Source organism: Phyllopteryx taeniolatus, chromosome 21, assembly GCF_024500385.1.
Source record: "Phyllopteryx taeniolatus isolate TA_2022b chromosome 21, UOR_Ptae_1.2, whole genome shotgun sequence".
In the NCBI taxonomy this organism is placed as follows: Eukaryota; Metazoa; Chordata; class Actinopteri; order Syngnathiformes; family Syngnathidae; genus Phyllopteryx; species Phyllopteryx taeniolatus.
The window spans coordinates 16,414,884-16,441,767 of NC_084522.1; the positions used below are offsets into that span (position 1 = coordinate 16,414,884).

General features: G+C 42.7%; 1 long non-coding RNA gene across 4 annotated transcripts; it reads right to left on the reverse strand.

The window, feature by feature from the left end:
- Positions 1–9,924: 9,924 nt before the first annotated feature.
- LOC133470983 (uncharacterized) lies at positions 9,925–23,527 on the reverse strand. 4 transcript variants are annotated; one of them, XR_009786095.1, is made up of 5 exons: positions 23,409–23,527; positions 12,328–12,735; positions 12,046–12,150; positions 11,070–11,141; positions 9,925–10,801 (listed from the first exon to the last, which is right to left on the reverse strand). It is a non-coding gene; the product is annotated as an uncharacterized LOC133470983 (long non-coding RNA). The 4 variants fall into 4 exon arrangements; XR_009786094.1 differs by lacking the exon at positions 23,409–23,527 and adding an exon at positions 18,592–19,062 and having other exon boundaries at positions 9,925–10,782; XR_009786093.1 differs by lacking the exon at positions 23,409–23,527 and adding an exon at positions 18,592–19,062.
- Between the last annotated feature and the right edge of the window lie 3,357 nt (positions 23,528–26,884).

The window sequence follows — 26,884 nt, forward strand, 5'->3', positions numbered from 1 at the left end:
AGACACTGAGCGATATAACCTAACTCATGCAAAAATATTTGTATTATCCCTCCATTTTCTGTACCGCTTATCCTCACTCGGGTCACGGGTATGCTGGAGCCTATCCCAGCTAAATTTGGGCGAGATGCGGGGTACACCCTGAACTAGTCGCCAGCCAATCGCAGGGCACATATAAACAACAACCATTTGCACTCACATTCAAACCTACGGGCAGTCTTCAGTCAACCTACCGTGCATGTTTTTGGGATGTGGGAGGAAACCGCAGTATCCGCAGAACACCTACGCAGGCACAGGGAGGACATGCAAACTCCACAGAGGGGAGGCTGGGATTTGAACCCATGCCCTCAGAACTGTGAGGCAGATGTGCTAACCAGTCGTCCACTGTGCCGCGAAAATGTTATTACTTGCAATAAAAATATTTTTTGCTTGTGATGATGATATTCGCGTATGCGCTCCCTGACTTTTTGCTCACGTTCCAATCTCTGTGCGTGTGCTGCCTGACGTTTTGTATTTTCTTTTTGGCACAAACCTCTCGGGTGGGTGGGCTTTATGAGGATTGCGTCCTCATTGGCTAATTCGTTTTGAGTGACAGCTGATGGCCCGAGATATGATTTTTTTTGTGTCACACTGAGCAGAGCCAGCGACAAGAATGCAAGATAAAATTAAGGAAGTGCAAGTATCTATCATATATGTTGTCAATGCTCTCCTAGGAAGAAGTGATGTTGTAACATTATGCTAGTAACATGTTAGTAGCGCGCTGATCCTGCTTCCTGATCCTGCTTTCCGGCAGCTGCAGCAGGCTCCCGTTTCTGCTCCCCGGCAGCTGCAGGCTCCAGCGGCACACTCTGCGGCCGCCACCCGTCCTTGCTCCGGCGGCGCTTGTCCAGCGGCTGCCACCCGACACTCTTGCCATGCCCCGTTGGGTCCGGCATCGTGGCAGTCTGCCTGAACGGCCGTGTGGAAACCGTTGTGCTTGGCGTCCTGGCCAACCTCCTGAATGGCCCAGCACCGCACTTCTGGTGGCCTGGACGGCCTCCAGACTTGCCCTGATGGGCAGAACCTGAACCCGCCTCTAAGCCCAGTTCCGCCCATCGTTTTGGAGAACTCTTTTGTTGTCACTTTTGGGGAATGTCTGGGATCTGTTCTTTGGGGGGGTCATGATCTGTCATTACTGTCATGGTCTGTGTTTTAGTTTTCGATTGCTTCGTTTTGTTTCGTTTTCCCGTGTCCCATTTTGTTGTCTCGTCATGATCATTAGGTTTTTGTTCCCACCTGTTCTCATCAGCCCCTCTACCTTGTGTCAACCAATCATCTCCCTCCAGCAACTCGTGTCATGTCCAGGTGTTCCTCGTTGTCTTGTCAGTTTGCTTGTATTTAGTTCCTTGGTTTCTTTTAGTCTGTGTCGGATCATTGTCATTTGCATTCTGTTACTGTTAGTCATGTGTCTCTCGTCATGTTTTTTTTTTTTGCCAGGGTAAGTTTACGCCTGGTGTTGCGTTGTACTTTGAACTTTGTTTTTGAGACTTTTGTTCATTTAGTTTTCCTTCTTTGCCTCTTTTGACAGTGACAGTTTTCCCCTCTGAAATAATTTTGTTTTGAAGGAAAACAAGCATTACGATATACATATGTAAACTGTATATGTGTGTAGGTGTATTTATTTTTTGGCATTGATTACTATTAGGCCGGCACGGTGCACGACTGGTTAGCACATCTGCGTCACAGTTCTGAGGACCGGGGTTCAAATCCCCGGCCCCGCCTGTGTGGAGTTTGCATGTTCTCCCCGTGCCTGCGTGGGTTTTCTCCGGGCACTGCGGTTTCCTCCCACATCCCCAAAACATGCATGCTCGGTTGATTGAAGACTCTAAATTGCCCGTAGGTGTGATTGTGTGCGTGAATGGTTGTTTGTTTCGATGTCGACCTAATGACAAATGTGAACAATTGAAAAAATATTGCTTCATATGACAACCCAGATAAGTGAATATAAAGATGAAATTGTTCTGTCAGTATTCTTTCATTGCGTTCAAGTGTAACTATGAGTCTAACCTTGAAGAATCTCAGACAAACTAATAGATTGCACGACAAGGTGGCGCTTCTGATTCTGATATTTGGAAAAATATGTCATGTTTGAGACGGCGGCAGAAATGAACATGACCAGAGAGAGCCAATCACAAGCGTCGGCTATAGAAGGAGCAAGTGATACTGAAATAAAAATATGTGCGCTCTTGCGACTAGTTTTCAAATGTAACTAAAATTGTAATGATGGCAATTTCTAAAAGCAAATGTAATTTAACGATGCATTTGCTTTCCCCCAGTAATGTAATGGATTGTAATTAAAATACATAAGCTTGCTTCATGTATTTAGTTAACCCCTAACCGATCTCACTGAAAAAAAAAAAACACTGAAGCCTCAAAATATGGGAATATAGGCTGTCAACTTCATTTAGCCTTTGACATTAAGAATTGCAGCAGAATTAATACATTCTTCATGGTTCCCTTTTCAACTCTTGACTCTGTCAAGATGAAACAGACACAACTCTGATTACCAACTCCACTGAGCACGCTGAGCAAATGGAAAACATATCAACATCGTGAGGTGATATGTTCAGATTTCTTGCAGCAGAGCCTCCCGCAGCTCTCCATTTAAATCGGGCGTTCTTCGTTTGTGCATGGTCAAGGCTTAGCACCTCTTATCAGCATAACCTTGAAGAATGTTTCATTTCCACGCTTCCAGTGTCAACCCCACACACCCAGAGTGAAAAAAACTCCTTGTGGTTTCTTTCTCATGAAGTGAACGCAGCCTTGAGCTTTCCTTTTGCAAAAGCTAAATGTCACCGTATCGGGAAGAAAACCTTTTCACTGGTTGCACGTTTTCAAAATGAATTCAAATCGCTTAGCGGCCCATACAGACACCAACCGCTATAGTCAATAGAAAGTCTTGAAACAAATATACGTCAGAGCTCATTGCTAATTCGAAACTTTACGGTACTAAATTTAAGAAATCATAACAGTTAAAATATTTTTGTAAAATTACACACAATCCATTGCATTTATCCAGGTAGGGCAATTGAGAACACATTCTCTTTTAGAATGCCGACCTGGCTGCAGCAAACAGCAGAGCAAAACAAGCCATGCCACCATAATGAAGCATAATGATACTAGGTAAATATAAATACATGTACCAAAAAAATGTACAATGATGTGCACAAACCGTACACAAAATCAAACATATACACAAAACATAAAATAATACAATCAGACAAAATCTTCCTCTCCAATCAAACTAAACAACACAGTAGTTACCTTCAATTGAAATTATTATTTATTGCCTTTGTCCATTTACTTTTCTTTAATAGAAAGGTGACTGCAATTTTGTCCACGTGTATAGACTGGAGTATCATGACATACTTTATGTTTTCAGAGACAAGATGGGGCAAAAATAGCACAGGAATCCTCTCTTTCTTTGTCACAGTAATTACCTGGTGGGGGGAAAGTACCACTTTTTTACTGCCAGTGCACAATACAATACGCCGCAAGGGCTGCGACTGTTATACATTCAAGTGCAGCACAGCATAAATTATCATAGTTTGTGCACTGAATCTGTTATCAAAGAATAGAAGTCGCATCCCATTGTGGCAATGTGATTTCTGTCATCCGTTGAGTGTTTCGCAACAATTACATATTTTAATTAGGGATTCTAGACAAATAAATAAACTTGGCATCTGTGTGTATATATTAAATATATATATATATACATACTGTATATATATACTGCTGCACGATAATATTATATAATAATATTGATTTAAATGAAGTACTATCTATGCGCTCCTACTCTATGCAAATGGAGCGTAAAACCCGCTCATGAGGTGATGAGAACCAGCCTGCCGAGCACATTCACCAGCGAGAGCCGGCCCACCGTTACACACGGACTCGCCCGCGAGAGCCAGTCTGCTGTTATGCATTCACTCGTTGGGGAGATGAAGAGAGGCAAGCCCCGAAGTCTCTTCGTCTCTGTTCGCCATGGTAAAAAGCTTTTATTGACATGGCGCACTGGAATCGGCATGGGCCCAGCACTATTTGGGGTGGGATGATGAGTGCTGGCCCCACACAATGGGCTAATTTTAGAAAGACAAGACATAGGGTGTGTAAAGTGGCATAAAATTGTTGATCCTTGGAGTATCTTGACAAAAACATGTCCCAAACACCCAGGAACTTTTGCAAATTGTCCAAACATTAAACAACATTAAATTAACGACAAAAAACACTCACAAAATTAGCATCATTTGTAATTTGAATAGTTGAGTAACTACATAACCTAGGTAAATAAAATTGTATTTGCTTCATGTTGAAAAACAAAACATTGAATTTAATTAGACTAAGTCAATTGTATTTGTTTGTTTTTACATTGGTAAAACATAGGAAATGGAAAACCAAACCATCTAGACCTTATGAGGGTTTGCTCTCCATGGGTGGTACAGCTGGAATTTATTGACACACTATAACAGCTCACTACAGGACATTTACATAACTAAACAGAGCAGTAATTTCCGTTATGTGATATGCTTATTGAAGTACAGTAATTGAATTCATTTTTACTAGTAAGCTTATTTTAGCCTTTGCCTCCCTGGAAACCATTCTGCAAGTTCCTGATTGCATCATAAAGTCATGTTTTTCTCTTTGGTTACGTAACGTTAGGTTCTGCTTGCACAACATCATCAAACCAAGATAGGAGCTTTCTCAGACTCAGCATGGAAGAGCAAAAGTTGAGCATCTCCTGTGTAACAAGTGCGAGCCCACGCGTTTATGGGGCCCGAAGCCCCAACCACCAACACCTTTATTTGACTACTTCAGGTACAAGTGTAACTCAATAATGTAACACTAGAAATTGTATCAATATACTAGGGCTCGCACGCGCTGTCTAAATCCCCATTCGCTCTTCGCATTGACGGTAACGAATGACAAGCAAATTACAATCAAATCATTGCTCCTTCTGCTATTCCCGAAATATTTGAAAACCATCTATTGCCCCCATGGTTACTTCCTTTTGGTCACAGATTTTGTCCCAACACCAGAAAAGACAGCTGACACATTTTGGCTGGCTGCCGCTTCGGAAACAGCTGTTGCCAGAATGCTTCGTCTTAGTTTAAAATGGCTTATTTTAACCAGGATCCCTCGCCCTGTCGTGGCCGTGGTATGTTTTGTGCAAGTCTTGGTGCATTAAAATGCATAAATCCACGCTGGCTGGCGAGGAAAATCTGCTTCTACTAGTATGGAGTATATCTGTGCCATCAGACACACAGAACAGAATTTATTTACTGTCAAACTATTCAATGTATTATTCAGCTTCAAAAATACAAACTATTCAGCTGGTAATTCAACATTCAATTCAACATTCAGTGTATATTTTAATATTCAGCTAATAGCACAGATAATTCGACATACGGCGGCACGGTGAACGACTGGTTAGAGCGTCAGCCTCACAGTTCTGAGGACTCGGGTCCAATCCCCGGCCCCGCCTGTGTGGAGTTTGCATGTTCTCCGGGCACTCCGGTTTCCTCCCACATCCCAAAAACATGCATTCATTGGAGACTCTAAATTGCCCGTAGGTGTGAATGTGAGTGCGGATGGTTGTTTTGTTTCCTGTGCCCTGCGATTGGCTGGCAACCAGTTCAGGGTGTACCCCGCCTCCTGCCCGATGACAGCTGGGATAGGCTCCAGCATGCCCGCGACCCTAGTGAGGAGAAGCGGCTCAGAAAATGGATGGATGGATGGATAGTTCCAACTCCATTGTCATAGATGAACGGCTTAACAAAAAACAACAAAAAACAAAAAAAATAGCTTGTTCCAGAGTCCAGAGACTTGTGTGTCATATTCCTCTTTGCGGTAACACCGCAGCAAGGCAGGTGAGCTCTTTCTGCGGCACAGAGCACTATGCGAGATATGATACTATAATAGATGAAGTCCAGCCATCATGGCAGCACCGTGGAAATGTTGCACCATTCCACGTAGGCACGTCTGTTAGTTGTGAGTATATATATATATATATATATATATATATATATATATATATATATATATATATATATATATATATATATATATATATATATGTGTGTGTTCTTCAGAGCCTCCTTTACCGCAGTCTCAATGTCCCAAACAAAAGCAGAAACGAAACATGACTTGGGCAAAATGGTTTTAGGGTCGGACAAAGAATTCTCTGCGCAGAAAATGCGCGATAAAGCATCGTGCTTACCATTTTTAGAACCAGGTTGGTAGGATAACGTGAAATTGAATCTAGTGAGAGATAAGCACAAGGATGTAATTTACCATTCTTGAGACATTTCTGGGAGAGTACTGCTCCTATACCGGCATCAGACGCATCGACTTCACCACAAACTGCTGTTTGATATCTGGCAAAGTGAGGATGGGAGCGGAGGCAAAGCTTGATTTAAGTTTCTGAAAAGCTGCCTGACAAAGCGGGTTCCATACGAAAGGTCTGTGTGGTGAGGCTATAGAACAAAAGTTTCTAATGAACTTTCTGTAGAAATTAGCGAACCCTAAGAACCTTTGTACGTCTTTGCGTGACGTGGGAGTGGGACGATTAGTCACGGCATCAACTTTGCAAGGGTCCATTTTGATTTCACCTGGAGTCAGCACGAACACCAGAAAAGAAACGGACGCCTTGTGGAACTCACATTTCTCAGCCTTGACATATAGTTCATTCTGCAGTAACTGCTGCAACACAGAGCGGACATGAATGATGTGAGTCTCCTCATCCGGGGAGAATATCAAAATATCATCCAAATATACAAAAACATACACATTCAACATGTCACGCAGGACATCATTGACAAAGTTCTGGAACACAGCTGGAGCGTTAGTTTGTCCGAAAGGCATCACCAAATACTCGTAATGTCCCGTTGTGTGTGAATGCTGTTTTCCATTCATCCCCCTCCCTTATCCTAACTAAATGATATGCATTTCTTAAGTCGAGTTTGGTGAAAACCTCGGCTCCCTCCAGGAACTCAAAGGCGGTGGAGATGAGAGGAAGAGGGTACCTGTTCTTCACCGTTATGTCATTGAGACCCCGGTAATCGATACAGGGTCGCAGAGTCTTGCCCTTCTTGTCCACAAAGAAAAATCCGGCTCCCGCAGGGGATGAAGATGGGCGAATAATCCCGGCTGCCAGTGATTCATCCACATACTCTTCATAGCCTTGGGTTCCGGCCCTGAAACAGAGAATAACCTCCCTCGTGGGGGTGTGGTTCCAGGCAGCAAGTCAACAGCACAGTCATAAGGCATATGGGGTGGAAGGGATTTGGCCTTGGACTTGGAAAAAACATCTTTAATGTGCTGGTAACAGGGCACTTGAGATAAGTCAGGATCCCCAGATGGGGTCTGTGGATTGTCATTTGAAACATAGCCCTGAACATCACATGGAGGCTTAAAAAAGTTCTGGACGCAATTACTGCCCCATGACATAACCTGCCCAGAGGACCAGTCAATGTGGGCGATATGTAATTTCAACCATGGTTTCCCTGAAATAAGGTCATGATTCATGGCGTCAAAAAGATGAAAACTAATGCGGTCCGAGTGAGAATCAGGAAATCTCAATGTGAGTGTTTGGGTGCGGTGAGTGATCTTGCACATAAAAATGCCATCTGCAGCATAGGTGTTGCGGTGGCGTTTTATTTGAAAGGTTCTAAGGTGCATACGTCTAACGAGGAAGGAGTTGAGTAAGTTTGCGTCAGAACCAAAGTCAATTAATACAGGTGTACGAATTTCTTGATCAGGAGAGCATAGTGTCACATTAGGAAGAAACCGGGCAGGGTCTTCCTTAATGAAATTCAGACTCACCTCTCCCTTGCTACCGGCACCGGCAACCTTGACGTGACAGTTGCTCACGGAATGACCCAACTGCTCGCAGTAGAAGCACCGCCCTACCCTCAGCCGGCATTGACGTTCCTCAGGGGAGAGACGGAACCTGCCCAGTTGCATGGGTTCATCCGTGGTGACGCTAGCCATTGGGTTGAGACCGGAAACCGGGGATCTGCCTTGGTTTGGCTGGTCACCGAGGCTCGGTCCCCGAGGCTCGTCCTCCAAGTGCGCGGTGATGCAGCCCTCCGCCGAACTCCGTCCAGCTCGCGATCCAAAAGCCTCTTGTCGATCTTTACGGCGAGAGCGATGAGAGTGTCCAGGTCGGTCGGCAGGTCTAGCGGGACCAAATGATCCTTGACGGTGGGGGATAATCCTTGAAAAAATGCATCGAGTAGTGCCCTATTATTCCACTGACTCTCAGCTGCTAGAATGTGAAACTCAATGGCGTAATCTGACACACGCTTGCCTTGTGGGAAGGTGACAAGGGAGCGAGCTGCCTCACGATCTGGTGTGGAAAACTGCAAAATTTGCTCTATAGTCTTTACGAACAAAGGCCACAAATGACACGCAGCGGAATTGCGGCTCCATTCAGCAGTAGCCCACGCCTGGTGGGAAATGACGAAAGCGATTTTTGCACGCTCGGTGGGGAAGGCAGCTGCCTGCAACTCAAAGTGGAGTTCGCACTGAGTGATGAACGGCTTAATGTTCCCAGAATCTCCAGAGAACCTCTCTGTTCGAGAGAACTGTGGGCAGACAGCAGCGGAGGTGGCAGGTGGCTGTATGGTGACTGCTTCACCTGGAAACGATGGTACAGTGGCGGCATCGGGTGCTGCGCCAGCTGGTTCCTCCTTCTGAAGCATATTCATTAGCACTTCAAACTGTGAGGCCACCTGTCTCATCATATTGTCTCATAAGATTGTCCTGACAGTCCCTCTGGATGAAGGTGGAGGGCAGCAAGCTGCTCATCCTGCTTCGAGAGGCGTTGACCCTGCGCTTGAAGGGCTTTGCGCACCGGGTCGGAGTCTGCTGGGTCCATGTTATGGCCAGTTCGTTCTGTCATGAACAGAACGAACAGAGGACAGGACCCAAAAATGCACGACTCCAAAACAAATGGACAGTTTCAAAAAAGAGAGGTTTAATATACGGGCAGAGGTCGGTACACAGGCAGGCAATCCAAGAAAGGCAACAGTATCCAAAAACATGAGGCAAAGAGGCGAGGTCGATAATTGGAACTGGGTCAAGTCTTACTGTGAGTCTGTGACGTGGAAACAAGGAATGCTGGAACGCGACGACAAGGTACAACGAACTGGCGACGAGAAAGAATGAGACACGAGGTTAAATGCAAGGGGTAATTAGGGTGAACGAGGCACAGGTGGTGAAGATGCTCTCAGGAGCAGGTGTGTGTGAAACAGGGGGGAAGACAAAACCCGGAACACACACCCATGACAAAGACAGGTGGGAGGCAGATTATCTGTTCACTGAAGTAAAAGACAGACCTGTTTGTCGTGTGCGGAGCAACGTGGCGAACGAAGAAATTTAACGAATGAATCACTCAGGTCTAACGGATCGCAAATGAAGACGTTTAACGAACAAATCACTCTTCAGTTCTTCAGTACACTCGTACATTAAGTTCAATTAAGTCCCTCCTCCGCCTGCACGGCACTGCCTGACGCTGGCTGCTTATTGGTCATTCGCCAGAAATTCAGAATGAGTGGCACTTTTGGCGCAGCTGAGCTCAACTGAAAAAAAAATACCACTGTCGTGAATCACTTCCCTGTTTTTATATTTATCCATCCAGTATTTTTATCCACAATTAATATAACATGATGTATTGCCTCGTAGGCCAGATCGACCTCGAACACATACTGTATGTCTGTGAAATGAACAAATAAAGTGTATGTGACTACGTCTGGTTGTTAAATCAGTTTTATTGCACTGAAAGGAAATCAATAAATGATAATAAGTGTTAATAAATAATAACCAAAATGACAAACTGAAACTATTCTAAAGAGTTGAATGCAATCAAAAATAAAATAAATAGGCCTCATTTACATTTAGTGCAAAAACAAATGTTAAATCAAGAGCCAGAAATGCCACAAAAATGTAAATTATATAGCATATATTCGAAATATATAAAAAGGAAAATATCAACTTAAATATGCAATGAAAAACAAAACAAAAATATTTTGAAGAATACAAAAACAAACAAACAAACACACCAAAAGTATCAAACAAATGAAAACAATTCCTGGCACATTGTACTCTATTGCCCCTACTCCAGATTTGCATTTAAAAATACAAGTTGGCTAACTTTTGATGAACTGAGCCGATTTCGTCTCGCTGATATTATCTGCCCCATCTTGCTGAAAATCCTCCCAGATGGGAGAGATGTGGCCACAATACACAGCCTCTTATTCCTAACTTCAGAAAGTCTTGGATAGACCACACCTCTACTTTGCCACCATTGGTGTGTGGTTTGAAGATTGTGTTATAAGTGGCTCCTCCACAAATCCACAGACTTCCAGCATTGTATCTGCCACTGGATTTCGACAGGGGCTCACAAGCCCTGAGACCTGCCGATCAAATTTCACTGTCCCGACTGGAACTTGGCGGCTGTGCTGCTGCTCCCACTTCTCCTTCAGCCTGCTGGTGGACGAGGTTCACCTTTGCTGCAGCATTTCTGAAATGTTGATAGGGCCTATCTGCATCACCATCACTGCCGACGGCCTTCCTTTTGAACCTGGGGTCAAGTGCTGCCGCTTCAGAAAGCAAAACTTGTGCCTCAATTGTGTGGAACCTGTGTGACATCTGTGTACACTTGGTGTCCACCATGAGCTCCATCAGGTTTGCATCTCCTTGTGCGTTTGCGATGATCTTCTGTAACCCTCTTGCCAGAAGAATCACCTTTGACACAGTAACATATCTGAGACAACGAAAAAACAAGGTTTGGCCCTGATAGCAACAACGATAACAACAATGATCATAATGTAAATTGTTATTGTAAATATATTTCATAATATTATTACTAATAGTAATGCTACTTGTGAAATTGATAACCATTTGTTTAATAACTAAACTATAGGCTAAGTTTTTTGTTTTCTTTTTCAACAAAGTGACACTGAAAAAGCCTTAAAAAATAAGATTATCACAACACTACAATAATGGAATCATAGACTGTACATAGCGCTCACCACTAATCTCCGTGGTGACTTCCTCGAAGGGCTTCAAAACATCACAGGCCTGTTTGATTTCCTCCCACTCTTCTGGTGTTAAGATGGATAGGCATGGCTGTGTAAGTGCTAAAGTTGTGACGACTGCATCTTTGTTCTGAAGCATGTAAAATGTTGAGTTCCATCTTGTCACACAGTCTTGCTTCAGCCGAGCTTCTGGGAAGCCTAACTGCTTTTGGCTGGATCGCAGTTTTTCTGTGGCAACTGTGCTTTTGTGAAGATATTCAACAATCACCTTCACCTTTTCCAATGTTTTGTTTTTTTTCATTGCAGTCATGCCACTATTTAGTATTGGTCCTTAAATGGGGGTGAAGATTTGTTGTGGACCCACCTTTGGTTGTCAGCTTTGCTTTGCAAATTTTGTATACTGCAACTGTATCAGCAATGCAATTAAATTGTGTCCAGATAGGACTTATTCTTCTCAAATCACTCATCTTGTCCTTTAGTAAGTGTTTTATCACTCTCTTTTCTGACAACTTTGTGGCAATGCCCACTAAGGTTTACGGGACTGGGTAGAGGGTGGTAGATTTAACAGTAGGGGAGGGGGGATGGTAGGGAAATGAAGTTGAGTTGAATAATAGTTGAGTCCTATCCAGGTGACATCTGGTCTCAGTAGGGGCTTTACCATATCATGAGAGTACTTTTTTTCGCCATTTTTTCCAGAGAGTCCCCCGGCGGGACTTGCATTGACTTGATATTATATAATCACGTCGGGTGAATAGTCCAAAACAACACGGGAGAAACAAGTTTTGATAGAAAAGTACAATTGAATTGCAAATCAGCACGAAAATAACAATAATAACAATATTGTGATAAAAATAATATTCCTGAACAACAATAATAATTGCAGTAGACAGAAAGGATAATATACATACATTCATTAATTATTATTATTATTATTATTATGATAATTAAATACATACATCAATTAACCTACCGTGCATGTTCTTGGGATGTGGGAGGAAACCGCCGGAGTACCGCATTTTCACGACCATCAGGCGCACCGTATTAAAAGGCGCAGTCTCAGTTACGGGGTCTATTTCTGTATTTAACACATACATAAGGCGCACCGTGTAATTGGGCGCAGGCATGGTAAAACATATGCTAGCTTAAAACATACGGTAGCATGCATGCACGCTAAAACAATGTTTTTAAAAAGGCAGCGGGAGCAAAACTGACTTCGGTTGTAGTTTATTGAAGTATTTAACAATGTACTCACGTTCTTTTTGGATCAATCCTCATCCACAAATCCATCAAAGTCCTCATGTTCAGCTGGGCAAGTTGTCCATCAAACACGCCGGGTTCCCTCTCGTCATTGTCGGAGTCAGTCTCGTTGCCGTGCGGCTCCTCAGAAATGATGCCGGCTTTCATGAAATCCGCGATCCATTCACCAATTGTGGCGTAACTCGCCCGGCGTTGCCTCCGAGTCTTAGTAAAGCTGTGTTCGCCATCCGTCATCCATCGCTCCCACGGCGCTCGCAACCTCTCTTTCAACGGCCGAGTTATTGCACTCCGTTGAATGGTGACTGTAGAGACGCTTCTCCCCTGATTCAGTTCAGTCCGTTCACTGCCATGATCAACTCCTTGGGCACGGCCGTCGGATGCCTCATTCCGCAGAGAGTATCGTCTAGGGGGAGAGTCCAGCTCAGTGATCCCTCCAATTGTGGTACAGTATGTTGTTTATGTGTCCACTATTATGACATCGACAATACAGTGTACCGAATAGCAGTCACTGACGACTGCATCCATGATACCTGGAGATTGCAATTATTGGGGGGAATCTTCTCCTTCCATTGCCCTCATTAGATAAACATTTTACAATATCTTCATTGTATTTGTAAAACTAGGCACCAAGTATCTGTCGAAATGTAAGGCCCACACCTTGTGATTAGTAACTTAACAAATTGTATTTTTTTTTTTTTAATTCAGCACCCTAAACACTTCTGCCACAGTCAATCGCCTTGATTAACACTTCTCTCTCTGTCCATTAAACCCTGAGAGGTTTCAAAATTTGGATTTGATTGTGGCTGACATTTTAAACAGGGGGGGACAACAAAATGGGGACGAAGATAGCTGGGATACGCTCCAGCACACCCGTGACCCTAGTGAGGATAAGCAGTACAGAAAATGGATGAATAGTACAACAAAATTGCATAACCTTTACTGTGTTAAATTACTTTATACTCGCTAACCTCTCCATGAATGAAGTGGAAAGCATTTATTCTTGTTTATTATAATGAATAAATGAATGAATGACTAAATTAGTACTTCTCTGTCAGTATCTTTTATCCCAAATTTTTGAAAAGAGTTGTCATGAGAGAGGAAGTCCATTCATTCAGAAAAAGCAGCAATAGCACTGAATCCATTATCATGATTGGATACATTAGTCCTCTCAGTATGCGGCCTGTATTCTATCTTGAACTGACGGTGCTCCATAATGTGAAAGCATTAGATGGTAAAGCGAAATGTTTTGGCTTCCTTCAATTTTCCAAAAATCACACTTTTAGGCCTATTAAGACATTGTGACGTAGGACGTTTTCTTTACTTAGTCAGCAGCTGAGTGGTGCAGTAGTGCCACACCCTCCCTCTTGTGGCAGGGGGAACAATCATGTGTAATTGATAATATCTGGGCGATGTTCTCTGTCATTGCTCCCTGCCATAACAAATGGAGAAGGGCACTGCATGGTCATGACGACTCACTGGAAGTATACGTAAATGCTATGAAATGTATTTATATATACGGTGGCAGAAATAAGTATTTAACACATCACCATTTTTCTCATGAATTATATTTCCAAAGGTGGTATTACATACATACTGTACCGTATATTGGCGTTTGGATAAAATGTAATTTATTTTAGGAATACATTTATTCAAGGTGAATGCCTGCCCGGTTACTTTGATTTACATTTTAACGTCACAATGAGACTATTTTTGTGTCGTACAGGGCACCACGTCTCTTTTCATAAGCGTAAAATTTAGGAAAAAAACAACGAAAACCCTCTTATCACTCTCATAATCTGAAGGTTGCTCCATTTAGGAAATACCTATTCTAAATTACAGAGGTCTCATTATTAAACTCAAAACTCACACAAAACACCACAAGGAGTGGAATTTTACAGAATATTTCATGGAATCTACGAGGGATCTATAGGGAAACACACAGAGGGGTCAAACTACAAAAAGGAAACACGAATAATGGCAAAAGAAAGAAAGATAGGCGTACCAAAAGGGAAAGGTTCGATGTTTTGGAGACAAAGTTAGAGAGAGCAGTTTGGTCTTCGATGGTTTGGTCACGTCCAGAGGAAAAATAGTGAGTATATTGGTAGAAGGATGATGAGGATGGAGCTGCCAGGCAAGAGAGCTAGAGGAAGACCAAAGAGAAGGTTGATGGACGTCGTGAGGGAAGACATGATGGCAGTTGGTGTTGGAGAGGAGGATGCAGGAGATAGGCTTACATGGAAAAGGATGACGCGCTGTGGAGACGGCTAAAGGGACAAGCCCAAAGGAAAAGAAGAAGAAGAGGTGACGATGGGAAGAGAAATGGAGTAGGGGTTATTTTAACAGAAGAGTTGGCTAAGAATGTCTTGGAGGTGAAAAGAGTATCAGATCGTGTGACGAGGCTGCAACTTGAAATTGAGGGTGTTATGCATAATGTGATTAGTGGTTATGCCCCACAGGTAGGATGTGGCCTAGAGGTGAAAGAAAATTCTGGAAGGAGCTGTACGAAGGAGTTCTGAAAATCCCAGACAGAGGCAGAGTCCTGATTGGTGCAGATTGTAATGGACATGTTGGTTAAGGAAACAGGGGTGATGAAGAAGTGATGGGTAAGTTTGGCATCTAGGAAAGGAAATTGGAGGGGCAGATGGTGGTACACTTTGTGAAAAGGATGGAAAGTAGTAGTAGTAGTAGTAGTGAACATTTTCTTCCAGAAGAGGCGGGAACATAGGGTGACCTATAAGAGCGGAGGTAGAAGCACGGAGGTGGATTACATCTTGTGCAGATGATGTAATGTGAAGGAGGTTACTGACTTTAGGGTAGTGGTAGGGGAGAGTGTGGCTAGACAGCATATGATGGTGATGTGTAAGATGACTCTGGTGGTGGGGAGGAAGATTAAGAAGGATGAGCAGAGAGCCATGTGGTGGAAGCTGTGAACGGAAGAGTGTTGTGCGGATTTTTGAGAAGAGCTGAGACAGGCTCTTGGTGGACAGGAGGAGCGGCCAGAAGACTGGACCACTACAGCAAATGTGATCAGAGAGACAGGCAGGCGAGGACTTGGTGTAATTTCTAATAGGAAAGGGGAGAAGGACACTTGGTGGTGGAACCTCACAGTACAGGACATCATACAAGGAACGAGGTTAGCTAAGAAGAAGTGGGACATTGAGAGGACTGAGGAGAGGAGAAATGAATATATGGAGATGCAACATATGGCAAAAGTAGAGTTGGTAAAGGCCAAACAAGGCTTATGATGACATGTATGCCAGGTTGGACACTAAAGAAGGAGAGAAAGATCTCTACAGGCTGGCTAGACCGAGGGATAGAGATGGGAAGGGTGTGCGGCAGGTGAGGGTGATTAAGGACAGAGATGGAAATGTGTTGGATAGATGGAAAGAATACTTTGAGGAGTTGATAAATGAGGAAAATGAGAGAGAAGGAAGAGTAGACGAGGCAAGTGTAGTGGACCAGGAAGTAGCAATGATTATTAAGGGGTAAGACACTAAAGAGGATGAAAAATGAAAAGGCAGTTGGTCCTGTTGACATACCTGTGGAGGTATGGAAGCATCTAGAGAGGTGGCTTTGGAGTTTTTGACCAGCTTGTTCAACAGAATTCTAGCAGGTGCGAAGATGCCCGAGGAAAGAAGTAAAAGTGTGCTGGTTCCCATTTTTAAAAACAAGGGTGATGTACAGACCTGTGGGAACTATATAGGAATAAAGTTGATGAGCCACACAATGACGTTATAGGAAAGAGTAGTGGAGGCAAAACTCAGGACAGAAGTGAGTATTTGCGATCAACAGTATGGCCTCATGCCTAGAAAGAATACCACAGATGCATTATTTGCCTTGAGGGTGTTGATGGAGAAGTACAGAGAAGGTCTGAAGGAGCAACGTTGTGTCTTTATAGATCTAGAAAATAGCCGATGACAGAGTACCTAGAGAGGAAGTGAGTACCTAGAGTCTGGAGTGGAGTTAGAACAGTACAGGACATGTATGAGGGCAGCAGAACAGCTGTGAGGTGTGCTGTAGGTGTGACAGAGGAGTTTAAGGTGGAGGAAGGACTGCATCAGGGATCAGTCCTGAGCCCCTTCCTGTTTGCAGAGGCTGACAGATGAGGTTAGACTGTAATTCCCGTGGACCATGATGTTCGCAGATGACATTGTGATCTGCAGTGAAAGCAGGGAGCAGGTGGAGGAACAGTTAGAAAGGTGGATGCATGGACTGGAAAGGCGAGGAATGTAGATTAGCTGAAGCTAGTGCATAAATGAAAGGGGTGGAAGGGGAAGAGTGAGAGGGGGAAAGAGATAGCGAGGGTGGAGGATTTTAAGTACTTGGGGTCAATAGTCCAGAGCAATGGTGAGTGTGGTAAGGAATTGAAGAAACGGGTTCAAGCAGGTTGGAATGGGTGGAGTAAGGTGTCAGGAGTGTTATGTGACAGAAGAGTCTCTGCTTGGATGAAGGGCAATGTTTATGACAGTGGTGAGGCCAGCCATGATGTACGGATTCGAGACATTGGCACTGAAGAGACCACAGGAAACAGAGCTGGCAGTGGCGAAAATGAAGATGTTAAGGTTCTCTCTTGAAGTGACCAGTTTGGATACAATTGGAAATTAGCTCATTAGAGGGACGGCCAACGTTCGTTGTTTTGGAGACAAAATCAGAGAGAGCAGAGTTCAATGGTTTGGACACATCCAGAGGAGAGAGAGTGAGTATATTGGTTGAGGGATGTTGAGGATGGAGCTGCCAGGCAAGAGAGCTCAAGGAAGACCAAAGAGAAGGTTGATAGGATGTAGTGAGGGAAGATGTGATGTTAGTTGGTGTTAGAGAGGAGGATGCAGGTGATAGGCTTATGCCTAGACTAGACTACAGGATTTTAGCCCCAATATTGGCCCGATTAGCAATCGCAGACGATTTCCCAGATCGGGCCCGATATATTTTGTCGGGAATGACAAAAACCTCTTGTAGTGTGACATAATCCACGACCAAGGATTTGACCCTACGATAGCCCAACAACGCCAAAATGAAAAGTCTAAGTCATGATCCATGCCCTGCAGTTCCTCTTTTGGAGCTTGGGTTGCGCCTTGCGGCTTGTCTCTCCCTTTCCCCTCTCTTCTCCCCAGCAATCGGCATCTCCTGTCTTCAAGCATCACTCAGTACTGTCTGTATTTAAAGCCTGTCAAGTCCTGCAGCCTTTGCATGAGTATTAACACTGTGACTCACTGGCTGACACTCGTAGATCCAGGTTTTGTGGTATACAGGTAACCATCTGACTACTCCCTCCGCCTCAGTCTGCTCTTGGGTCCAATCCAATTCACATACGACTTTGAATCATGACAGTCTAGCATGTTTGATTTTTTGTATATATTCGGTGTAGTGTAACATCAACGACAACTCTCTCACCTTTACATCGACCAATGGGATTGCGTCTTGTGACCAGCGCATCGCCTCTCTTATTTGCTGTTGTCACCAAAATTGCACGCCGTTGTCAACATTTATTCACGCGTACAAACCAATGTTTGCCGAAGCTTTAGAGCATGATTCGACAGAACTATCATGCTAACATGCTATCGTATTAAAAGTATGTGAACATACTTAGCATTTTTCCTTGTGAGATTAGTCATGGGTGGCCGAAATTCAGACTCTTGCCTGATGACAAGCCTTTGGAGGATCTAGCATCAGATGTTCTTGGGACTCCAGAAACACCAGCAGCTTCAAATACCAAAATACCTGCCTGCTGCTCATCAATGGCTTTTTACCAGCTTCCCCCTTAATAATAATACACTTATCTCACAGAAAAAAATCTTCCTTATTATGCCTTTATCCAAACAAACCTGTTTGCTTTCTGAGTCACACAAATGATTTAACAATTAGTAGGCTGCAATGATTTTCTTGGCTACAATGATTTTATTGAACTTTCCAGCGTTTTCATTGCTTTCGCAACACATTGGACTCTTTCTCGCTTTGCATTGCCTTGAGCTTTTCCAAATTTGATCATGTTACAACCACAAATGTAAATGTATTTAATTGGGATTTCAGGAGCTTTTTTGGAACTATTTTGGGAAATCCACCTCTGGAAAATGAAAAAAAAATGCATGCCCATCCCTCATTTGCTAACAACTGGGCATAAGATTAGCAAACAGAAGCAGAGTGGAGGGACCTCCGTCTGCAGAGAGGATTGAGAAGTTGTTTTTTTTCAATTTGAAATTGATTTTACATTCTCAAAAACAAAAAAAATTGATCACAACTATGCACTTTCATAATTACATACCGTGAGGAATACCCGTTTGAGAATCGTCTTCATGCACATCCGTGAGGGATGTGGCTTCGGTCACACTTGGGAAGGGAGGGAATTAGTGAAGTCAGGGTCAAAACTGCAAACTCATAATAATTTCACTTTCATGTAACTTAGTTTCATGATTATGTGCATTAGATGCGTCGTCTTTGCTTTACTAATGATTCTTTTTTTGTGCTACTACAGAAAACAGCTAAATAAATCAGTCCAAATGGACACCCATCTGTCATCATACTCCCTTTTTATGATCCCCCCCCTTTTATCTGTCTTACAATAAGTCTTTTAGATTCTCTCAAACACAAATTCACTCTTTTATTCCTATAAAGCTTATTTAATAGTGTGCACGTGTGCGTGGGTGTGGGCACATGTGCGTGTGTGCTTGCCTGTGTCTGGATTCCTGCAGATGTCACATTGTGTGACTCATATCCTTGCATGTTGCCCACAACCTTGAAAGATTCAATTGAGTGGCGGGGGGGGGGGGGGGAACAACAACAACAACAACAACAACAACAACAAAACATTTCCCTCAAATATTTCAGATGCTGTTATACATCTTACGTCATTGGCAGGCTCTGGCATTCATCCCCGAGTTCAATAAGCGTGAAGTATACTTGACATTTTACGAACAACAATAACTGACGAGTACCGGGGACAGCAACTGAACTCGTACATGAGCAAACCCAACAATTGTTGCTGTTGTATGCGTGGTGGCTACTTCACTTTTCATCAGTTCACACTAACAAAGGTCATGGCTGTGGGTGTTTTGCGAATCAAAACATGAGATTTTTTTATTTTTCACTAATGTGGGGGATTTCACATTGAACATTTTGTGGTAGTCAGTCAGTTATGTACGATATAAGGAACACCATGTCAAAATGCGGAAATCTTTGCTTCTGCTCGTGTAGAAAAATAACTTTTTTAGGCTACTGAGGCAGCGTGTAAATTCGATCAGGGCCAGACAGAAAAAAATACATTTCTACTTCATGCTCCTGCTCCTTGGGAGGTAATATAATAACATATCTAGCGATTCAAGTAGTGGTCACTTTAATTAGATTTTGCTGTGAGTGACACTATTGGTCCCTTGTGGCGCTTGACATCATTGTGTAAACCGCAGGAAGAAAATGCCTCATTATTGAGCTAATAAAAGCATGGAGTGGTAAAACACAAAGACTGATTAAATTGAGCGAAGACCAAACATGCAGTTAAACCTACAATTATTCATTTAGCTTCAAAGTTTGAGTTTAAGTTCATTTTCATTCGGTGAATTGATCTTGCAGCTGGAAATCACACAATGAAGTGGATGTAACAAGCTGTTTTAGTGATCCAGCCATCCATTTTCAATACGGGGTAGAGGGTGTGCTGGAGCTTATCCCAGGTGACTTTGGGAAAGAGGCGGGGTACACTCTAAACTGACCGCCAGCAAATTGCAGGGCACATCCGAGGATCATTTTCATGTAATTTGATCATTCAATCAAACTTGATTTGTTTCATCCTTTTCAGACAAACAACGCAACCCAAAGAGCTTTACATTAATTAAAATCAAGAACTATTGCATGGCTTTACCATTATTATGATTGTATAAGGCCAATGTGTAATGCAGTGGTGTCAAACATACGGCCCGTGGGCCAAAAGCAGACCGCTAGAGGGTACAATACGGCCCGAGGATGAATGTAAAAGTGAAAAAATAAACAAGAAATTGTGGTGGTGGGGAATAAGGATAATTTTGAGAATTATTATGCTCATGTCAAAAATCGATTGCTAATAATTCTGTGGTCTTCATAAATTTAATTTCAAAGTGCAATACTATATTTTTCAGTTTCAAAGGTTTGTGCGTTAAAATACACTCACCCTGATCAGTTAATACTGAAGCAAAAACCTTACATGAAATATGAGGTTGTTTTGTAAAATATATTTTTTTTAAAAAGTCAAATCTACAGATTTTCCTAATGTACTTCTTTTGTTTTGCATTAAAACAAAGGGAAAACCCTATTATTACATTAATTATGGTATGATTTTAGTGGTTCGGCCCCTTTGATGTCAAATTCGGCTGAATGTGGCCCCTAACATACAATGAATTGGACACCCCTGGTGTAACGGGGTTTTATGTTCATTTCGGCAGTGGCGTGCAAAGACAATTGTATCCGAACACAAGACATGAACATGTGAACGGAAAACTGAAAAAAAACAATAAATCAAATAATCTAAATCTAATCAAAAGACACAGGTCATGACACGAGTAGTGGTAAATGCTGCTGCCTGTCGTGCCTGGAGTGCGGTCTACAACCCCAATTCCAATGAAGTTGGGACGTTGTGTTAAACATAAATAAAAACAGAATAAAATGATTTGCAAATCGTGTTCAACTTATATTTAATTGAATCCACTACAAAGACAAGATATTTCATGTTCAAACTGATCAACTTGATTGTTTTTAGCAAATAATCATTAAATTAGAATTTTATGGCTGCAACACGTTCCAAGAAAAGCTGGGACATGTGGCAAAAAAGACGGAGAAAGTTGAGGAATGCTCATCAAACACCTGTTTGGAACATCCCACAGGTGAACAGGCTAATTGGGAACAGGTGGGTGCAATGATTGAGTATGAATGGAGCTTCCCTGAATTGCTCAGTCATTCACAAGCAAAGATGGGGTGAGGTTCACCTCTTTGTGAACAAGTGTGTGAGAAAATACTCGAACAGTTTAAGGACAATGTTCCTCAATGTACAATTGCAAGGAATTTAGGGATTTCATCATCTACGGTCCATAATAGCATCAAAAGGTTCAGAGAATCTGGAGAAAACACTGCATGTAAGCGGCAAGGCCACAAACCAACATTAAATGCCCGTGACCTTCTATCCCTCAGGCGGCATTGCATCAAAAACCGATATCCATGTGTGAAGGATATCACCACATGGGCTCAGGAACACTTCAGAAAACCAATGTCAGTAAATACAGTTCGGCGCTACATCTGTAAGTGCAACTTGAAACTCTACTATGCAAAGCAAAAGCCATTTATCAACAACACCCAGAAATGCCACCGGCTTCTCTGGGCCCGAACACATTAAAGATGGACTGATGCAAAGTGGAAAAGTGATCTGTGGTCCGACGAGTCCACATTTCAAATTGTTTTTGGAAATTGTGGACGTCGTGTCCTCCGGGCCAAAGAGGAAAAGAACCATCCGGACTGTTATGGACGCAAAATTAAAAAGCCAGCATCTGTGATGGTATGGGGCTGTGTTAGTGCAAATGGCATGGGTAACTTACACATCTGTGAAGGCACCATTAATGCTGAAAGGTACATACAGGTTTTGGAGAAACATATGCTGCCATCCAAGCAACGTCTTTTTCATGGACGCCCCTGCTTATTTCAGCAAGACGATGCCAAACCAAATTCTGCACGTCTTACAACAGCGTGGCATCGTAGTAAAAGAGTGCGAGTACTAGACTGGCCTACCTGCAGTCCAGACCTGTCTCCCATTGAAAATGTGTGGCGCATTATGAAGCGTAAAATACGACAACGGAGACCCCGGACTGTTGAACGGCTGAAGCTGCACATCAAGCAAGAATGGGAAAGAATTCCACCTAAAAAGCTTCAACAATTAGTGTCCTCAGTTCCCAAACGCTTATCGAATGTTGTTAAAAGAAAAGAAAAGGTGATGTAACACTTTGGTAAACATGATCCTGGCCCAGCTTTTTTGGAATGTGTTGCAGCCATAAAATTCTAAGTTTATGATTATTTGCAAAAAAAATAATAAAGTTGATCAGTTTGAACATGAAATATCTTGTCTTTGTCGTGTATTCAATGAAATATCGGTTGAACATGATTTGCAAGTCATTGTATTCTGTTTTTATTTATGTTTAACACAACGTCCCAACTTCATTGGAATTGGGGTTGTAGATTCCCAGCCTGTGTCTCAATACTAGGGCTGTCACTATCGACTCTTTTTAGAATCAATTATCCTATCAATATTGTGTTGACGAAGCGAGTTTTTTTAAAATGTATTTTCATCGATGAGGGATGGACTTCTATCCTTTAAACTGCATAAGTCAGTACTGAATGTATGATATAAATGCGTTGTGCAGAATGTGAGTTGAAGTAAATGAATTGAAGTACTGTACTGTCTTATTATTAATTATCTGTACATGTTATATCCATATGCGTCATTGTCTGCAGACAAACACGAGACAACAGTAAGTTGTAACTCGCGAATGGTAGGCTTACAGTACAGTTCCTAAGTTATAACTAGTGATTGTAGGGTATATTACTAATATATTACTATATTGCTAATCAGTATTAAATCAACAACAACAGATTACCTTAGTACGCCGCAAAGCTCCTCCATGCAAATGTGCTATCCCAAGCTGGCTTGCTGGGCCACCTCAACATTTGCAGTGATTGCAACCACTACATTTCCGTCCTTTTTGGTTTCAAGTTATTCCAAAACTTGGACATCCTCTGTCTCCAGCAATGTATTCCAACTGGTCCCAAGATGGTCTCTCCTTCTCCTTCCGCTAATCCGTTACAGTCTGATTTACCGTCAATGCCACTAGGGAGAGCCTCAGTATATGCTTCTATCTTTTTGCGTGAAATATAGCCAAACTTTAGACTTACGCTTCTGCCTTGAGGCCATGTAGAAAACTTGAGAACCAATATATATTGCTTGTGTGTGACGTTATCACTCACTTGCGATGTAAGAGGAACCACTAAGCGGACGAATTTGGCAGGCAAACAAACAATTTCTCGGAATCGAGTTGCGACGGGTTTTTTTTAATCCGCTCCCTACTTTTAACCCACCGCATCTTTCTTCTCCATGCTGTGTCTCCAACAGCTCATCACCTATCTCACCAGCTCATTCTCGCTCTCTCCTCTCCATCCACTTTCTTCTGCTCCTGTTCAGAGCCAGGGTTCGAGCCTAGTAGAGGAAAACAATTATGTAAACCTCATCACATCCGATTTCCATACATACAAAATTGCATTCACGTATCATCGAAAACAACCTTTAACTCTTCAAATATAAAGTATTATTATTATTATTATCCATCCATGCATTTTGTGTACCACTTTGTGATCCTCACAAGGGTCGCGGGCGTGCTGGAGCCTATCCCAGCTATCTTCGGCCGAGAGGCGGGGTACACCCTGAACTGGTCGCCAGCCAATCGCAGGGCACATAGAAACCTACCATCCACACCTATGGGCAATTTAGAGTCTTCAATCAACCTAGCATGCATGTGTTTGGGATGTGGGAGGAAACCGGAGTGTCCGGAGAAAACCCACCCAGGCACGGGGAGAACATGCAAACTCCACACTGGCAGGGCCGGGGATTGAACCCCGGACCTCAGAACTGTGAGGCAGATGTGCTAACCAGTTGTTCACCGTGCCACGAATGATGATGATGATTATTATTATTATTAATAATAACTGTGAAGCAGACATGCTAACCACATGCTCTGCCTCGGCTATTCACATTCTAAGTACATCAACTCAATCATCACATTTTCGTGTGATAATCAAATACATTCCAAGAGTAAATACAAAGTACAAAATGGTGAGATCCCATTGAAAGGGAACACTGAAACATTGAAACTGTTGATGTAAATTTGGACTTTGTCTTTTATTAATAGTCCGATTGGTGAATAGCGCAGAACCTCCCAGATGAAACATTTGTATTTTCCTAGGACATGGGTAAATAACATGAACTCATTGTTGATGGAATAAAACCACTTGAGCAAATCAAGCACTTGCTGAGTTGTGTAGACATTGAACTCAGTGTGGTGGTGTGTGTGTGTGTGTGTTGTGGCCTTCTCTTCATCCTGAACACATGATTGAAAAATACTTTTCTGATGCAACAGCAGTGGCACTTCTCGTAATTAGACTTGTCCTCATCATTTGAGAGGTTCGACCTACAACCCATCCCACCTGACTTTTGCAGAGAGGTGGGAAATGTCCGAGTAATACAATATTTTACTTCACTTGCTTACCTCACAACAAACTCTCCTTCTTACGATCATAGAACAGTATAGGTCAACTATGCCAGTCCTGTTATTAAATACGGATTTACAGATGTGAAAGTCAAGTGTGTCAAGAATTGTATGAAAGATGGATGAAAATGTCTGTGCAATAAAATTCTCTACAAACCAGGACAATAAATACAGCTCCTTGTAGCTTTTCTGAATAGATATGACGTTAGCTTGCAAAAAAATGAAGCTAAACAAAAACTTATTCACCTTAAAATATCACCTCTGGAGAAGCCTATAATAGTCATAAATATTTTGATTGATATTGAAATCATGATTAGTAAACATGATTGTTCATTGATTTCACAACTTTGTATTTCTCCGCTGCTCTTTTCTCTCTACACGAACGACTGCACCTCAACGCACCCCGGCTGTCAAACTCCTTTAGTTTGCAGATGACACCACTGACATCGGCCTCATCAAGGACGGTGACGAGTCTGCATATCGACAGGAAGCGGAGCGGCTGGAGCTGCGGTGCGGCCGACACAACCTGGAGCTGAACACGCTCAAGACTGAAGAGATGATCGTGGACTTCAGGAGGCATCCTTTGCCACAGCTGCCCCCCATGTTCTCCAGCTGCCTTGTGTCAACCGTCGAAACCTTCAAGTTCCTGGGAATTACAGTCTCTCAGGACCTGAAGTGGGCGATCAACATCAACTCCGTCCTCAAAAAGGCCCAGCAGAGGATGTACTTCCTGGGGCTTCTGAGAAAGCACGGCCTGCCACCGGAGCTGCTGAGGCAGTTCTACACAGCGGTCATCGAATCAGTCCTGTGTTCTTCCATCACAGTTTTTTGGATCGTCTTGCAGCCACAAAATTCCAAGTTAATGATTATTTGCTAAAAACAATAAAGTTGATCAGTTTGAACATGAAATATCTTGTCTTTGTAGTGTATTCCATGAAATATAGGTTGAACATGATTTCCAAATCGTTGTATTCTGTTTTTATTTATGTTTAACACGTCCCAACTTCATTGGAATTGGGGTTGTACATGGGTCACATGGGAAGTGTGGCAGCAAGCATCACATCTCAATCCATCACAAAAAGGTGTACTCCTACCCACCCTTGAGGACTTGCACGCTGCCAGAACTAAGACAAGAGCGTGCAAAATCCTCTCGGACTCTCCACATCCTGTTCACCGGCTCTTCCGGCTCCTTCCCTTCTTCTCTCTTGCAATCAACTTCTTAAACAGCTAACTTACAATTCCATTGCAACATGCTACCAATTTCTTTTGTCTGCGTTTGTTGTCACATTTCTGTGGGGCCAATTATACATTACTCATGCACTCACTGTAGTAGTCTCGCCATGCTGCACTATTTGCATATCTGTTGTTGACCAATACCGCCCACTCATGCCAGAGTAGCATCTGCCCCATTTGCACACTGACTGAGGAGTATCTGCAACATTTGCACAATCAATATTGTTAATATTGTTTTTTTTTTTTAAAATACAATACAATAAAATGTACCGGCATTACCAGACTAATTACCAACTAGCAACCCTTCATTGCTCAGTGACTGTTTTGTTTTTGTTGTCATTGTCTTTATGTGTTCTCTGTCAATTGACTGTCTGTTGTCGTAGTCGAGCAGCTCCAACTACCGGAGACAAATTCCTTGTGTGTTTTTTTGGACATACTTGGCAAATAAAGATGATTCTGATTCTGATTGTCCCAGATTTTCGCACTACTCGTCACTTTAAACTGCATACACTCCTTGAAGTCTCGGCGCCCTTTGCACAATAGTCATTGGACCGGACGATTGCGAGATTAGACATTCGAAGTGCTCTAAGTGCTAGAGTACTCTGCATCTTTTTGCACAATTGTCAAAAAAATAATAATAATTGCACCGGCATTACCAGATAACTAGCAACCCTTTATTGCTCAGTGAATGTTTTTCTCAATGTCTTTATGTCTCAAAAGTGTTCTGTGTCAATTGACCGTCTGTTGTCGCACTCGAGCGGCTCCAACTACCTACCGGAGACAAACTTGTTGTGTGTATTTTGGACATACTTGGCAAATAAAGATGATTCTGATTCGACCTTTGCTTCAGTGTTTTGAACGGCATGTACACGGCATTCAAAATGCAGTGTAAAAAGGCTTTTTACGGACCTGCATGCACAAACACACTGTGTGTGTCCTGTCCTCCGTTCATCCCCTGCAACTGCCTCATGTTGGATTGTTCTATTTTGTACTCATGAAGCTATGTTCCATGATCTAACAATTAATTTCCGTTTCCAAAACACTCGGGTAATACATGAT